The sequence below is a fragment of the Malaya genurostris genome, chromosome 2 (genome assembly GCF_030247185.1).
Source record: "Malaya genurostris strain Urasoe2022 chromosome 2, Malgen_1.1, whole genome shotgun sequence".
Lineage (NCBI taxonomy): Eukaryota > Metazoa > Arthropoda > Insecta > Diptera > Culicidae > Malaya > Malaya genurostris.
In genome coordinates, this window is record NC_080571.1 from 337,154,623 (window position 1) to 337,168,141 (window position 13,519).

The 13,519-nt window shown below is 38.7% G+C and overlaps 1 protein-coding gene across 4 annotated transcripts in view; it reads right to left on the minus strand.

Moving 5' to 3' along the window:
• Positions 1–13,278, minus strand: part of LOC131431705 (protein sickie-like) — a 477,836-nt gene extending 464,558 nt beyond the window's left edge. For 3 of the 4 annotated variants that reach the window (XM_058597568.1, XM_058597567.1, XM_058597565.1), the window contains exon 1: positions 12,203–13,278. The gene's annotated coding sequence lies outside the window, so the exon portion shown is untranslated. The remainder of the gene's footprint in view (positions 1–12,202) is intronic. The other variant, XM_058597566.1, reaches the window with a different exon arrangement.
• Between the last annotated feature and the right edge of the window lie 241 nt (positions 13,279–13,519).

Sequence of the window (13,519 nt, forward strand, 5' to 3'; positions counted from 1 at the left end):
GTCAGTTTCGAAACTGGTTTTTACATCAGATTTGCTCAGATTCCCGTTGCTAAGTGCGAAACTAACACAGTTTCGTGAAAAGGGTTTTACTGATGAAACTACCCTGGGTCAGTTTTAGTTTTCTTAAGCGAAAACTACTTAAAAAATGTCTTAAGTCCTACCCCACCGGCCGTATAGCATAGACATTGCTCCTTCCGATTTCTATTTATTCCAGTCGATGCAGCAGGGCTCGTCTGACGAGCACTTATTCCGACAAAAGGGTTGTGTAATGAAATTCGAGATTATTTTGTATTCATATTTTTCAAGGAGCCTTTAGCCTTGTGGTCATTCGTATCTCAGGATTAGATTTTTTTCGTTCGAATTCTAATTAATTCCAGTCGCATTAAATTACCCACCTCGTACTTGAATTGGAAACACTTCTTGAAAAAGAAATTGTGTTCAAAGTTTTATCTTCCACTTAGTAAACTTGTTGAAAGTCGTTGGAGGCAATGAATAAACTTTCTCCGAGTATTTTCAATTGGTTCCGAGGAACACTTTTAGAGTGGGCAAAAAACAAAACGCTATCGCGAAAACTGAAAACCTCAGCCACAGACAAAACCGCCCAGCAGCAAGTTTAATTGATCTCAATTAAAATGTTCAACCGCTCAATCACCAGATTATGCTACCTATATTTCGCAGGTCTGGCGAAGGCCCTCCGGTGAAACAATTTCTATTCCGAATAATTTCACTAATTAATTGCACCACCGAAAAGTAGCGTTTGATCTTTCGAAGCCCCCTGCAGGAATTGACGGACGCACATACGCACGCACTGTTTCCGGTTCCGAATTTGGGTTCGGCCGGTCGGTCGTTTTATTTTCATCCCGTTTGGAAGCACTTTACTTTTTGTGTGTTGCTGCCGGCAGGGATTTCGGTGGTTGTCTGTTTGCTACTTTCTTTTATCCCACCATGGGCGATTTTTCATCCCATGTTTGACAAACAGCATTATTTATGCTTCTTCGGTTTTGCCCAAATCAGATTTGCTGTTAAAGAATGAAACCAAAACGAAGAGAACAACAAAAAACTTCAATCTAAATCGTGTAAACTTTGGAATCTGGGTCGAGCACTTGAACGTGAAAAGCCTACTGTGATAAATTGCGTATCAGATATTCGGTGAAAAAAAAACGAACCGACAGCCTACAGAAAGAAAAAGGAATGCCGTGGAAAAGATTTTCTCTGTTTGTGGAAAATTTTATTTTCCGCCGACATGCTACCGAACAATTTATCTTATTCATGACAAACGACGGCAGATCGCTGCTGCTGGTTATCTACGTTTATTGCGAAATGTCGATACCAGTTCCAGGGCACTGAAAGGCTTCTCCGTTTAACGCCTTTATCTCTTGCAGTAGATTACCGAGGAAAACAGGGAAATCGGGATCTTCAATTACCGAATGTCAATTGATGAATATTTATGGCAGTTTTGCGACTAGCTTTGTTTGAGTTAAGCTGAATGTATTCTCGAAAAAAAAACAATATATTTCGCACTGAATGCTATCACGTAAACAAAAGCTTTTAAATTTCAAATTGTACTTTCTTCCACATGAGCTCCGGAATAATTTATTTCGCACGGTACGAGCACGAGCAAACAAATGTAAAACTAAGAACCGTTACCCCAAACAGTAGCACCCCTTTCCGGTTTTTCTAGTGAAGTTTTGCTTCTCTGTTCTCACCCACGTAACTGCGCACGGCTTACTACTGCAACTATAATTTCCATTCATCAACACTATCCAGTGCACTATGGCGAGTCGACATCAAAGCAACCCTTGGTCTGTATCACAAACGGAAGCCCCTTGTCCGTCACACCCCCTTTTTTCCAGAAACCGACAGAAACTGCAGCAAGTTCACATGGGAAAGAGGTTCTACTAAACTGTTGTTTCCTCGCCACCTCGTCGTAGTAGGCGATGGCAGCAAAAAGGAAAATCCCACGGCACGGTAAATTTGCAAGTATGTAACCGTCAATGAGGAGTTCGAAGCGCCCGAGCTCGACCAAAAGAAAAAGGATCCAATTTCAAAACTGTTAAAAGAGCAACGATTCTCATAAAGTCGGTTTTATTTCAACTATGATTAAATATTTTATATTCCCGATGGCCGCCCACCCACTTCATTAAATTCACTGTGCTGAGGTTCGATGAAAACAACGCTCGCTCGACTTCTGGTAAACTTTCAAATTGTTTGATAACACGCCAGAGAGCAGTAAATCATTTTATTCCTGGTGCCCCCCACCAAACAAAACGGAACCTGCCTCACCTGCCGATAGTGGAGCGGGTGGAAGGCGTTTTGGAAGTTTTCCACTACTCTTTCCTAGGCCGGAAGCGATTAATTGTTCGTAGTTTCGCCTTTTTTGAGCAGAGCAGCACCGTAATAAACTTGTTTATGTTGAAGCGAACTAATTGAAAAATGGCCTTCGAAACATGGGAAAAACCTCTCTCCGCTTATCCCTATCCGAACCGGACCCGGCGACGTAAATACCGTTTTGGACCACCGTTTGGGTGACAGTTTGTTGGGCGGATCGAAAACCAGTAGCACCCGCCCGTAGTGGGAAAATTTCTTCGCACAACTTTATACATTACGTGCCTAGCATACCGAACAGGAGCAGGATTTCAAACCGGGAAGCAGATAATCCAAATCGTAGAAACGGCCGAGGTAATGATTGTCAATAACGAACCAGCTTTATTCCGTAAGTGCGCAAGTTATGAGTACTTCGTACCGTGAAAGTCGGTGAAGCTTTTGAATAGTAATCCGCGTTGTGATGAAAATTCTTCTATCGCAGCTGGTGTAGAGACTTGCGGAGGGAAATTTCGTTGCTAGGAAATAAGAGAAAAAAAACTTGAACGGTTAATTTTTATTTGCTAGCATTTCTTTTTATTCGATCTTTTGGAGGCTTAATTATTGTCAGATCTTGGCCTTCTATGAACAAATCGCAGGAGGCCATCTCTTGGGTTTGGATTTGGACAGCGTTGTGCTTTCCGGTAAACGACTTAATGCAAATCATCATGACTTAACATGAATTGGAACTGATTTTCCATCCACAATATTTGGCTTTAAGACTGTCCCAGAAAGTATGGACGCAACCAAAAACCGCGGCCATTTCGCAATGGGTCAGAATCTGTCAATTTTTATGGCTGCGTCCTGTTGTTTACACTCTTCTCTAACCACTTGTGCAGTTGTTTATTCGTTTTCATTAGTTTGTTTCGAAATGCGTGGACTTTCAGCAGAACAACGTCGAAAAATTGTGTACAAATGGTGCACAGAACGCGGACTGTCACTGAGAAAGATAGCAAAAATGGAAGGAGTATGTGAAAAAGCCGTGCGAAATGCAATAAGGAACTTCGGAGAGGTTAACACCTTTGAGGATAAACCGAAAACGAGTCGAAAAAAAGGTCCTACTAACCCTCAGTTGAATAAACGTATACTGAAGGCGTTCGAGCAAAAGAAGGAGGTTTCAGTTCGGGATGTGGCCAAAAAAGTGAGCACTTCGAAGTCAAATGTTCTTCGTGCTAAAGAACGTTTGAATCTTCGAACCTATAAGAAGCAGAAACAACCAAAACGTAGTCCGAAACAAGAAGCATCGATCAGGCCGAGGGTTCGAAAGCTGTACAATACGATTCTTGCTGAAAACTTGAACTGCATAATCATGGACGACGAAACCTACGTGAAACTCGATTACAAATCCTTGTCGGCACCACAATATTATACGGTGCGAGAAGGGCAAGTGTTAAACCAGTCCGAGACATCGATTGAAGTCGGAAAATTTGGTAAGAAAGCTATGGTCTGGCAAGCAATTCGTAGCTGCGGTAAGATTTAGAAATCCTTCATCACCACTGCTTCAATGAACAGCGAAATATACATCAAGGAATGTTTGCAAAAACGACTTCTACCCATGATTCGAAGCCACAAGGATCCTGTTGTCTTCTGGCCAGATCTTGCTTCTTGCCACTATTCGAAATCGACGGTAGAATGGTATAAAACCTAATTGTCACTTTCGTCCCAAAAGACATGAATCCACCAAATTGCCCACAACTTCGACGAATTGAGAAATTTTTGGGAATTAACGAAGGCACATCTCTCACATGTCTCGGCAGCCGAAACCATTTCAACAGTTCGAAAAAGATTGGAAAAAAAGTGTCAAAACTTGTCGCCAAGAAGTCTGTACGGAATTTAATGAGGTACGTTCGCAAGAAGGTGCGCCAGCTAGTCTACAATGGCTAAGTAGCAAATGTCGAGAATAATATTCTGTTGTTGTAGTCTAATATTATCAGTATATCGAATAAAATTTAAATATCTAACACTTGTGAATTATTTACAGCGAAATCAAAATGCGTCCATAGTTTCTAGGACAGTCTTTAAGTCGGGTTCACTAAAAGGAACTATTTTGTAGGATGATTTGCAAATATAAAGTTGAAAATGAAAAGTAGTAGAAGACGTTCGTCTTTCACGCAGCTGACAAAAGTTAAAATTCACTAAAACTGACATAACGCCATTGCTGTCGGACAAATCTTGGAATGTATTGAAATTGTGATGAACTCTGCCATGAAAGTAATTCCTAATGCTACTTTTTAATCAGCTGGAAATAGGATTACCTGAACCTTAAAGTAAGTAATCCATTTTATTTCTCTTACACAATGCACTTAATCAGTGCTTTGGTGATGGGCCGGTACATTTCTGGGTGCATTAAATTTGAATTCCTAGATCCTTTTCCAATTCAAGTTTCATTTCATTCCCATATAAGGATAAACCGATTCTCTAAAACTTAGATCAAAATTAAAGATTTCAAAATCCCATGGAAACTTCCTGAATTTTATTCAAACTCGACTTCCGGTTCTGGAGTCATAGGATGATTAGTGTAAAATTTTAAATTATCAGTGTGTTATCTTATGAGATAGAATCTAGATAGAAGTGTAATCTTTCAAATCACTAATTAATTATTCGGTTACGCAGTTATTGACCAAACAAGCTAACTTCAGTTCCTCGGTTTCCGATTCCGTAAGTACCAGAAACAGTGATCAAAAACTCCGAATCCGCCATGGATCAGAAAATGCAGAACCAATTTTTTTAATCATGGATCCGAAGGTTGAAAATTTCTAACCTCACTGTAATTATTCCAATTTGATGATCTTGTTAGTTGATGATCAAACGAACCGACTTTGGCTTTAACAGTTCTCAATTTTCAGTTCCGGGACCTGAAAATAGAGGTCAAAAGCATCAAGAAGGAATTCATTTCGATTTCGCAGAAATGACTTTACCAATTTTCACAAACTTGGATTCAAATGAAAAGTATTATAGATTCCCTCGGCATCTTAGAGCTAAGGTAGTGTGCCTTAATAAATGTATCATTGAAGAAGAAAAAAGTATAGTACAAAAGTTATAGTTCTATATGTGGCTTTCGGTTCTGAAATTAAAGGGTGATAAGCAGTGCCGTAGTTGTTCAAATTTCATTGGTTAGTCGTTGACTTTGTTGATGGGGCGCCTTGATTTTCGTGGTACAGGGGCGCATTGCAATTGACTGAAGTTAGATTTTTATAACGGGGTTTGTTATTTCTTCATCTTCGTATTTTTGTATACAACAGTTATATCGTTCTAGTATCAGACTTATTTGTTACGAGCGGGGCGCCGTATTTTCCTCAACAACTCCTTTTTAACTCTTTTTTTTAAGTTTCCTGAAACTCTACAATTGCCACACAAATGAACTACGAAGACTCATTTGCAACAGACATAAGTGTTATCATAATCTGAATGTTAATATTTCTAAGTACCCAGGTGTCGTGATTTTCACTTTCTGTATTTATTATTCTTTCAAATAATAGTTCCGATTGTGTGATTTTGAAATAGAGTTCAAAATCTACTTCTTCAAAACTGAGTGTTTTTATATATCCAGGCTTTTGGTTACATTGAAAACATCTTGCTACGCAAATTGCGAAATTTTTATTGATGATTTCCATATAGAAGAGAAAAAGTATCTGTCACGATCAGTTTCAGTTTTTGTCATGTGTACCACACACCGAGCGTTTGAGATATTCATGTTATCTCAATGTAGCTCAATTTAGTTAACCGCGCGTGTTCGCCGTGAATCATCACAAACCAGTTGAAATTGCATATTGTACCAAATGCATTATACTTGAAAATATTAGATCATGCTTAACGTGCAACCTAAACTGATATAGAACATGAAATAATCGATAACGTAAAAGGCCCCGTGTGTAGTGGAGGATGTACTGAAACCAATTGCCAATTGCACTAAACCTGTACTACACTTTTTGCACCGATACCATTTCGCAGTTTGAGAGAAACCTGTAAAATTCAATTGAATCAGATGTAACAAAACCTGTTTTAATCCACCTAGTGGTGTAATGATGCCTTTCTCATGTACATATAATATTGTGGTATTCTATTCAAAAATTTTCTTTTCGATTTTTGAAAGAAACCAAGTGATTGTTTATGCATAACATACAGTATAAAACAGTGCATTGATTGCGTAAGCCATCCTTAAGAGAACGAAATGGGTTCACTATTATATGCACTTCCGGCACCGGAACCCGAGAACCGGTATAATCGAAGTCGGTTCGTACGGCCACCAACTAACATGACACACAAACTCTTCTAGTACGCACCCTATAATTCAGGATTCGGAAGTCGGATCCGGATGAAATTCAAGAATTCCGTATGGGACCGGGAGATCTTTCATTTGAATCTAAATTTGTGGAAATCGGTCTAACCATCGCTGAGAAAAGTGAGTAAGGTCCATTTTGGTATATATGACCACTATTTTTGGTACTTCCGAAACCGGATACCGGGAACCAGGATAGCCGGAATCGGTTTGTTTAGTTGCCTACTGATAATGGCTATCGATTTGTGTAGTTTTGAGACCAGTTTAGAATTTTTTTTACGTTTTTTGTTTCGCCGGTTTAAGCGACGGTGTACAATATTGAACACACTTTACCCTATAATTCCGGAACCGGAAGTCGGATCCGGATGAAATTCAGGAATTCCGTATGGGACCACGAGACCTTTCATTTGAATCCTAGTTTGTCAAAATCGGTTCAGCCATCTCCGAGAAAACCTAGTGAGATTATTTGACACATACACACACACAGACATTGCTCAGCTCGATGAACTGAGTCGAATGGTATATGACACTTGGCCTTCTGGGCCAATTTTCACTGGTCGGTTTTTCAAGTGATTGCATAACCTTTCTATATGAGAAAGGCAAAAAGTATCCATCAGAAATAACAGAAATTTACGTGCGATTTAAAAAACAAATGATGCAAAAAATAATCGAAACAAGATAAGTTCGATTGATAACAACTAGGATTTGAACTTAGAACCATTTGATTACAGAGCGTCCGTCTATTCATTGAGCCACAGAAACACATATCTGCTGGTTAGGTAAATCGTATATATAAATTCATACAGTCGTACTAGTTACTCGTGTGAATGCGGTAAGTGAAATTCACGCGCTAAACATGTAAATCTCGATCAATCATGATGGAAAATACAGCTGATAGAAAGAAAAATGAGAATTATCTATTTTGAAGTTTACTCTGCATAACACAGCTCGAAAAAATCTTGTGATAAAAAATGTTATAAGATGCACATAAATGGAGCGTCATATTTTACATTATTTTTTATTATATTCAGGAACATGTAAACTTATGTGATTTAAAAAAAATTAAATAAAAAATAAAAAACACCAAAGATCGATAGCAATAGCGCGCGACTTGAACCGAGAAACTATCATTACTATTTCTATCCTGGTTCCCGGTATCCGGTTCCGGAAGTACCGGAAATAGTGGTTATATATACCAAAATGGACTTTTCTCAACGATGGGTTGACCGATTTCCTCAAACTTAGATTCAAATGAAAAGTCTCTTGGTCCCATACGGAATTCCTGAATGTCATCCGGATCCGACTTTCGGTTCCGGAGTTATAGGGTAAAGTGTGTTCAATATTGTACACCGCCACCTAAACCGGCGAGACAAAAAATGTAAAAAATGTTATAAACTGGACTGTAAACCGTTATTCCCAATCTTAGAGTCAATTGAAAGTTCTTATGGTCCTACCAAAAATTACTGCATATTTTCGGATGCAACAAACATTTAAATCGTAATTTAGAGTGCGTACAAGTAGAGTTTGTATGTCATGTTAGTTGGTGGCCGTACGAACCGACTTTGATTATACCGGTTCTCGGGTTCCGGTGCCGGAAAAGCATATAATAGTGAACCCACTTCGTTTTCTTAAGGTTGACTTACGCAATCAAAGCACTGTTTTATTCTGTATGTTATACTAGTTAATGCACAAACAATCTCTTGGTTTCTTTCAAAAATCGAAGAAAACATTTTTGAATACAATACCACAATATTATACATGAGAAAGGCATCATTACACCACTAGGTGGATTAAAACAGGTTTTTATTTTTTGTCTTTTATTTTTTTTTAATATCATGATTTTCTTGATTTCTTAATCATGGTACCGGCAATGGATTTGTATCCGTGTAACATTAGAAAAAGGCGGACTAATTATTAGTCTTCAAATAGTCTCGAAAAAAGACTGAAGCCTTAAAACGATGCAACTCTAAAGGTACGATTACATTAGCCAGTTTATCCGCACAAACTTGTGCAGTTTGACTGTATCATAGTGTAATCGGTTCGCAGTTGTCTGCAAGCAGTCAAAATCAGCTTGACTGTCCATCTGTATGCAGTCAAAGTGTGCAGATTATCTGTGACAATGTAATCACAGTGTGATCATAGTCGACAGACAAACAGTTGATGACTGTACAGACAAACTGTTTTGACTGTTTGTTTTGACTGTTTCTGAAACTGTTGTGCAGAAGTTGTCTGCCACAGATTCTATGACAACCAAATACTTGTTTATTTCATCCAAACACAAAGCAAAACGTTTCAGCTCCAGTGTGAGAAGTGAGTACACGTGGTTTTCCCCAAGAGAGTTGGTTTCGTGATCATTTTTTTTCTAATGTGTAGAAACCAGCTAAATGGATTAAAACCCTGTTTTAATCCACCTAGTGGTGTATTGATGGCTTTCTCGTATTACTCATATTCTCACATTCTCATATATGTGGTATTCTTCGAAATAAATTTTACTGCTTCTTGAAAGAAAACAAAACAAAAGTCAATTGGCACAACCAACAACCAACAAAATGAAACAGTTTTGCTATTGCAGGTGTAAATAAAGTCTCTCTTTGGATATGATGCTGCGGCTCTTTAGTTCTATACACAAATATTGTTTATTTTACAAAAAAGTACTTAAAATCGATCGAAATCGATTAACGAGTATTAGACACCACTTCTATCTCTCAATCACGTGTTATAACTTCTCACCGAACCGCGTTGTCACTGTCGTCATTTCCGGTCGAAATAATGAAGCGTATCGCACATTTCGTAGAGTTATTAAAAGAAATTACTACTGAATTTTCCGAGCTCCTCCTTCACGATAAAGTGCAATGGATCTCCAAAAGCATAGTACTGGAACGTTTTGCTTTGTACTTGGATGAAATAATTATGAAAAATTAAATAATGAATTAATGAAAAAAGTTTTTACTACTCCAAACAGAAAATGTCCTTATTTGAAATTTTTTTTCTAGATTTTGTGAATATTTACCGAATTTCCAATAGCTTATCGTTCGTTCATTAGTTCGATAATTGAATTGATTATAAAGCGAACTCTGACCCAAAGCGAATTCATACCGTTATACCATATTTGAAAGAGCTTGGACTGGAGACAACCTTCCCAAAATTTCAACTCTTTAATTGTCATATTTACGGAGGTAGGATGATTCTATGGATTTTCATTTCATTTGATTTTTGAATCTACCACTTCATTTACAATCTTTTGAAAATGTATTTATTGCGTGAAAAATACTTAACAATTGCGAAACACATTTTTCACGCTTTCGATCTCGATGCCACTCTGGATTTTTTAGTAATAGCAAATATACCCGTATGATGTGAGCGTTAGGACACAAACGTGTAGATAATGAACATGTGATGTGAAAGAATCTCAATTTTTTTGTTATGACATCTGCTAAACATATCAAATATACATCATAGTCATAGAACAAGTAACATCGTATATTTTCATCATTTAAAAATTGTCGAATTTTGTATCAGAAAGAGATGATTTGGGGAAAGCATTAGAATTATGCTTGCATTTGTAGAAAAATACTGCAGAGTCAAATCAAAATCAGTTTCAAAGTTCAGGAAGGATACAATAAAAGCTCTTGACTGGGAGCTTCTCCTTCACCGTCGTATTCATTTATTTCCGTATACTATTTGTATCAAATGACACTAAATCAGTGAAAACCAAGATACAGATAGGAAATAAGAAACAGAACAACCAAGGTACTGTAACAAAGATGAAATATTTTATTATAGAATCACTTGAAATGTAAATCATTCAGAGATAAAAGAGGAAGAAAAACAAATATGAATATAAATAAAATGACTACCATTTGTTTTTATCGAATAGCCACGCATTAACTTTGCACCATTTCAATTCCTACGAAGAAGTCGAAAATAGGATGTCTGATTCTCGAGGTTCCACAAATTGCCAGAAAGATGGTAACTATTTCGACTATTTTTTTTCTCATTCAAAATAAACGTTTTATTTTAACAAAAACACGCTAACTTCATACTTGGTTAATAAATGATTTTTCGATACATCGATGAGTTATCTAAAGTTTTGGTTTCATATTTTTTAAAACTGTGGAAAAGTTATTTGAAATTTTCTAAAATAATAACCAATCCACCATGCGTCTCCGGGCCTCGGAAAATTGTTCTAAAGTTTGAGCGATTTCTATACCTATTTTTGATATTTATAAAAAAGGTAAAAAAACGGGAGCACATTTATATTCCTTCGTTAATTGCTTCCAAACACAACACACCAAGTATCAACGCAACGAACTTCCGTTTGTAAGACCAGATCGATATTTTATCATAATGCAATATTCCGTGAAAAGTTCTCTGCCCCACAAACTTTCTTTCAATGTGATCTCTTTGTGCAGAAAAACTGCAATAAACAGCCCACTCTCTATATTTAAGTCTGTAACCAATTTGATTTGTCTGATCAATGTAATCGCAATACAGACATGCTTAAAAAGTCTGTCACTGTCAAACATAACAACTGTCAAAGTTCTTACTGTCGGCAGTCAAACTTGACTGTTGCAGTCATTTAACTGTGAATAGTTTGATCACATTGCCAGACCAAATTAAACTGCCGAAAAATTACTTGTCTGTGGCAGATAAACTGGCTAGTCTGATCGTAGCTTAAGTAGCCAGATAATTTTCCAGGAACCAAGAGCAATTCGTGTGCAGTGTAAACAACTGTTCAATTCGGACTGACACCGCACATTTCAAACCGCTTAACTGACGAAGGACAAATTTAAATTGTTCAAGTTGGAGGAAAAGAAATGTGTGAAAACCAATCCCAAAGACAGGGTCGCTTTTCGTTAAATTTAGCAAACATTCCAGTCACATTTAAACACCTCCTTCTCGTAATACTGAGTAATTCAAAGGAACCATTTATTCGAATCTATGGCTTGAAATGAACCCCACCAAAAGCTACTCCTAGGCGCTTCTGTCTCGATTTTCGAAACAGTTTCTTAAACCTGCATTCAAAAACTACACCAACAATAGCGAAACTTTCGAAACGGTAATAATAACCTTGGCATCCGGGCGGGCTCATCCCGTCACTATCACTTTCATCTCATGCAATCATCATTTGCAGCACCAGACACCAGCAAACACGCCGGCAAGTTTTCTCTTCCGCATGCGAAAGCATTCGATTGTGCATTAGAACAACAATTGCGCTGCAGCAGAAGTTTTCCACCCATTGAGCCGAGAGAAGGATATTTTCTAGACTGCTGCCTGTTGCTGCTTACTTGCTTACGGAAACGTTCCTAGCACCGAACAATGGACGACGGCAGACGAATTGTTAAACAATCCTAGCCAAGGCAATTTGTTTCTTTCGGAGCGGACACTTCAGTAGTTGCGATAGTCCAGCTGTGTTCGATTTCCTTTTTGGGGTGAAAAATGACCAATACTCGAAATTGGATTTCAATGCAAAAAAAATCAATTGCTCCAGAACGAAGAAGGAAAATAAACGTTTTCCGCAGAATCTTCTATTCACAAAGTGGTACCCAAAAATAAATTCACCTCAGGTTGACACTAATTTAGTATTTAGAACATTGCACTTTTCCCACATTCAAACTATTCAGCACACACTTTCGGTCCAATATTGGTTGTAATTCTGTGGATAATCCAATTAAATCACGACGTGTAATCCTGTATTTCACTAACTGCCAGCCAACTGAATCCGTACTCAGCTAATCCGTTCGGTAATCCTTGTCTGATGAAAAGTTGTATCGATTGTACACCCTTAAATTACTCCCCCATCCTGTTCGTTGATGCTGACTACTGATGCACACTTTGGCACACTATCCGTGTTTTGTTTCGTTTCGTTTCGTCACTTTTTCTTCGCTTTGCCGGTGCACTAAATTCCACAACCAGAAAAACACGATGTGAATCACCTTGCTGATTCCATTCTATTTACTGACTATAAAATTTCCACACGCCAAGCTATTTCCGCTTTTTTATTCCCGTCCGCCAATCAACACACGGAATGTGGAAGATAGACAGACCCAGGTGGAACATAAAAAAAATACAAGAATATACACCCACACAAACACAAACAGGACGAGCACACTGGTAATCCTTGTTCATGAAGTCGTCGGTCGTCTTAACCGGGTCCGTTAAAAACCGGGTGTGGGTAATCCGTCTGGTGGCGCTGGGTCTGCTGCAACCGGAGCCGAGGGGGTAATCCTTAAGGCAGTAGTTATGCTTCAGCTACACGTGTTTCGGTGCGAAAAATTGATGACGCTTTCCGCAAAACCCCGCATCGAAATTCGTTTTCGATCACGAAACGCATCAAAAAACCCCCACCGTTCGTTCGTTCGTCAAGCGTCCGTAGAAAAAAAAAAACGAAGGATAACACGGCTGACACAGGCGGGGACAACTTTTGCAGTTCGAACACGTACGCACCACGAGTCCTTAACCATCTGAACATGGGAACGCGTGGATGTTGACGACGCGGAGGAGGGCAAAGAATCCTCCCTTCTTTCACCACCGCCTCGAATTAAGTCGTGCTCTCATACCCGCGCGGAACCGATCGAAACGTGCCACTTTCTCCGAAACTTTTCTAACGCACACGCACGGCAAACCTCTTCACTTTCCCGATGTCGAATCCTTACTGAAGTCCTTACCGGCCCGAGCCCGTCCGGATAGCTTCCCGTATGAAGCCTGCCAACTGACATACAAAACGAACTTCCGATTCATCGCCTGCGCAGATTTCCGTCCCCCACCGCGAAAGCGAAGGAAATTCATTCCGTCGGCGTTCATTCGCTTACTACAGATCGTAGTAAGCGTAGTGAAATTCTTCCGGCAGAACACCGACAAAAGAACTAGAGCTATTCA